Genomic DNA, 4,723 nt, shown 5'->3' on the forward strand with positions numbered 1-4,723 from the left:
AGTGTGTGTGTGAGTGGTGAGTGTGTGAGTGGTGAGTGTGTGAGTGTGTGTCTGTGAGTGAGTGTGCGAGTACCCACGTGAAGGGCGCGGTAGAAATCCTGCGGAGTCTTCAGCACCTCCACCGCCTCCCCCCTCACCCCGAACATCGGCACCCCCCAGTCCTCCCCCTCACCACCCCGCTCCTCACCACCCCGCCCCTCACCACCCCGCCCCTCACCACCCCGCCCCTCACCACCCCGCCCCTCACCACCCCGCCCCTCACCACCCCGCCCCTCACCACCCCGCCCCTCACCACCCCCGGCCTTCCCTCCCATCAGCCACCTCAACTCACGTGGGAGGCCATCGGCGTGACCTCTCACCTCCCCCGAGTCGCGACCCCTGACCCCAGAGTCGTCACCCTTGACCCCCGAGTCGTCACCCCTGACCCCCGAACTGTCACCCCTGACCCCCGAACCGTCACCCCTGACCCCCGAACCGTCACCCTTGACCCCGCTCCCAGGGTCAGGTCGCGGGAGGGACAGCGCGACGAGCAGAGAGGCCACCCTGAGGGAGACGACACGGGGAGAGAGACACGGGGAGAGAGACACGGAAAGAGACACGGGGGGAGAGAGACACGGGGAGAGAGACGGAGAGAGAGACACGGGGAGAGAGAGAGACACGGGGAGAGACAGACACGGGGAGAGAGACACAGAGAGAGACACGGTGAGACACGGAGAGAGAGAGACACGGGGAGAGAGACACGGAGAGAGAGAGACACGGTGAGACGCGGAGAGAGAGAGACACGGGGAGAGAGACACGGGGAGAGAGAGACACGGGGAGAGAGAGACACGGGGAGAGAGAGACGCGGAGTGAGAGACGCGGGGAGAGAGAGAGACGGAGAGAGACACGGGGAGAGAGAGACACGGGGAGAGAGACACGGGGAGAGAGAGAGACACGGGGAGAGAGACACGGAGAGAGAGAGACACGGTGAGACACGGAGAGAGAGAGACACGGGGAGAGAGACACGGGGAGAGAGAGATACGGTGAGACACGGAGAGAGAGAGACACGGGGAGAGAGACACGGGGAGAGAGATACACGGGGAGAGAGAGACACGGGGAGAGAGAGACGCGGAGTGAGAGACGCGGGGAGAGAGAGAGACGGAGAGAGACACGGGGAGAGAGAGAGACACGGAGAGAGAGAGAGACACGGGGAGAGAGACACGCGGTGAGAGAGACACGGGGAGAGAGAGACACGGGGAGAGAGACACGGAGAGAGAGACACGGAGAGAGAGACACGGAGAGAGAGACACGGGGAGAGACACGGAGAGAGAGACACGGGGAGAGAGAGACACGGAGAGAGAGACACGGAGAGAGACACGGAGAGAGACACGGAGAGAGAGACACGGGGAGAGAGAGACACGGAGAGAGAGAGACGGAGAGACACGGGGAGAGAGAGAGACAAGGGGAGAGAGAGACACGGGGTGAGAGAGACACGGGGTGAGACACACGCGGTGAGAGAGACACGGGGAGAGAGACACGGAGAGACACGGAGAGAGAGACGGGGAGAGACACGGGGAGAGAGACACGGGGAGAGAGACACGGGGTGAGAGACACGGGGAGAGAGAGACACGGGGAGAGAGAGACACGGGGAGAGAGACACGGAGAGACACGGAGAGAGAGAGAGACGGGGAGAGACACGGGGAGAGAGACACGGGGTGAGAGACACGGGGAGAGAGAGACACGGGGAGAGAGAGACACGGGGAGAGAGAGACACGGGGAGAGAGAGACACGGAGAGAGAGAGACACGGGGAGAGAGAGACACGGGGAGAGAGAGATACGGGGAGAGAGATACACGGGGAGAGAGACACACACGGGGAGAGAGACACACGTGGGGAGAGACACGGAGAGAGACAGACACGGAGAGAGACAGACACGGAGAGAGACAGACACGGAGAGAGACAGACACGGAGAGAGACAGACACGGAGAGAGAGACACACACGGAGAGAGAGAGAGAGACACGAAGAGAGAAAACACAATCATCTCCGATATGATTATCATCACCACTTCCATCATCATTACCACCACCACATAGACAATGTACTGACATGTTACGTGTAGTACATAGACAATGTACTGACATGCTAGACAATGTACTAACATGTTACTGACATGTTAAGGGTAGCTAGGGGTGATTTGCAACGCCATCGAGGTCGCGGCCTAGTCGCTCGCGAAGCCTCCGCCCTTTCCTAGCGAGCTCCTACCGAGCCGGGCGAGCCTCCCGCGGCGCGAGCGAGGTAGGCCGCGACGGGCGCTCGCAATTGAGCCCGAGGAGACTCGACACGCGGGGGTGTTTCTCCTCGCAGCGACCCCTTAGATCATCCCCGGGGTCCCACCGGGGTCCCCAAGGACCCCTCTGAGGTCCCCTGTGGGCCTCCCTCACCTCCGGCGGGGTGACGCGGGCATGCGGGAGACGCGGCCGAGGAGAGACCAGGCAAGGCGTATGGGCGCCGCCATTGCGATCGAACGCGCGGCTGTGCGGCACCTGATTGGTCAACGCCGGATCACCATTGGATTGGATGGAATTCCATTGGTGTGTATGGGATTGTATTGGGGTGTATGGGATTGTATGTCTATGGGATCGTATTGGTCTGTATGGGATTGTATGGGATTGTATTGGTGTGTATGGGATTGTATTGGGGTGTATGGGATTGTATGGGATTGTATGTCTATGCGATCATATTGGTCTATATGGGATTGTATTGGTGTGTATGGGATTGTATGTCTATGGGATCATATTGGTCTGTATGGGATTGTATGGGATTGTATTGGTCTGTATGGGATTGTATTTGTCTATGGGATCGTATTGGTCTATATGGGATTGTATTGGTGTGTATGGGATTGTATTGGTGTGCATGGGATTGTATGGGATTGTACGTCTATGCGATCATATTGGTCTATATGGGATTGTATTGGTCTGTATGGGATTGTATTGGTCTGTATGGGATTGTATTTGTCTATGGGATCGTATTGGTCTATATGGGATTGTATTGGTGTGTATGGGATTGTATTGGTGTGCATGGGATTGTATGGGATTGTACGTCTATGCGATCATATTGGTCTATATGGGATTGTATTGGTCTGTATGGGATTGTATTGGTGTGTATGGGATTGTATTTGTCTATGGGATCATATTGGTCTATATGGGATTGTATTGGTGTGTATGGGATTGTTTTGGGGTGTATGGGATTGTATGGGATTGTACGTCTATGCGATCATATTGGTCTATATGGGATTGTATTGGTCTGTATGAGATTGTATTGGTCTGTATGGGATTGTATGTCTATGGGATCATATTGGTCTATATGGGATTGTATTGGTCTGTATGAGATTGTATTGGTCTGTATGGGATTGTATGTCTATGCGATCATATTGGTCTGTATGAGATTGTATTGGTCTGTATGGGATTGTATATGTCTATGGGATCATATTGGTCTATATGGGATTGTATTGGTCTGTATGGGATTGTATTGGTGTGTATGGGATTGTATGTCTATGGGATCATATTGGTCTGTATGGGATTGTATTGGTGTGTATGGGATTGTATTGGTGTGTATGGGATTGTATGGGATTGTACGTCTATGCGATCATATTGGTCTATATGGGATTGTATTGGTCTGTATGGGATTGTATTGGTCTGTATGGGATTGTATTTGTCTATGGGATCATATTGGTCTATATGGGATTGTATTGGTGTGTATGGGATTGTATTGGTGTGCATGGGATTGTATGGGATTGTACGTCTATGCGATCATATTGGTCTATATGGGATTGTATTGGTCTGTATGGGATTGTATTGGTGTGTATGGGATTGTATGTCTATGGGATCATATTGGTCTGTATGGGATTGTATTGGTGTGTATGGGATTGTATTGGTGTGTATGGGATTGTATGGGATTGTACGTCTATGCGATCATATTGGTCTATATGGGATTGTATTGGTCTGTATGGGATTGTATTGGTGTGTATGGGATTGTATGTCTATGGGATCATATTGGTCTGTATGGGATTGTATTGGTGTGTATGGGATTGTATTGGTGTGTATGGGATTGTATGGGATTGTACGTCTATGCGATCATATTGGTCTATATGGGATTGTATTGGTCTGTATGGGATTGTATTGGTCTGTATGGGATTGTATTTGTCTATGGGATCATATTGGTCTATATGGGATTGTATTGGTGTGTATGGGATTGTATTGGTGTGCATGGGATTGTATGGGATTGTACGTCTATGCGATCATATTGGTCTATATGGGATTGTATTGGTCTGTATGGGATTGTATTGGTGTGTATGGGATTGTATGTCTATGGGATCATATTGGTCTGTATGGGATTGTATGGGATTGTATTGGTGTGTATGGGATTGTATTTGTCTATGGGATCATATTGGTCTGTATGGGATTGTATTGGTGTGTATGGGATTGTATTGGTGTGTATGGGATTGTATTGGTGTGTATGGGATTGTATTGGTGTGTATGGGATTGTATGGGATTGTACGTCTATGCGATCATATTGGTCTATATGGGATTGTATTGGTCTGTATGAGATTGTATTGGTCTGTATGGGATTGTATATGTCTATGGGATCATATTGGTCTATATGGGATTGTATTGGTCTGTATGAGATTGTATTGGTGTGTATGGGATTGTATGTCTATGCGATCATATTGGTCTGTATGAGATTG

General features: G+C 51.6%; 1 long non-coding RNA gene across 1 annotated transcript in view; it reads right to left on the minus strand.

Moving 5' to 3' along the window:
• The window catches only part of LOC144954851 (uncharacterized), a 4,057-nt gene extending 3,909 nt beyond the window's left edge, over positions 1 to 148 (minus strand). The window contains exon 1 of the long non-coding RNA XR_013641402.1: positions 78 to 148. This is a non-coding gene — a long non-coding RNA (uncharacterized LOC144954851). The remainder of the gene's footprint in view (positions 1 to 77) is intronic.
• Positions 149 to 4,723: the final 4,575 nt, after the last annotated feature.

This window comes from Lampetra fluviatilis, unplaced genomic scaffold (assembly GCF_964198595.1).
Source record: "Lampetra fluviatilis unplaced genomic scaffold, kcLamFluv1.1 SCAFFOLD_1350, whole genome shotgun sequence".
Taxonomy (NCBI): Eukaryota; Metazoa; Chordata; class Hyperoartia; order Petromyzontiformes; family Petromyzontidae; genus Lampetra; species Lampetra fluviatilis.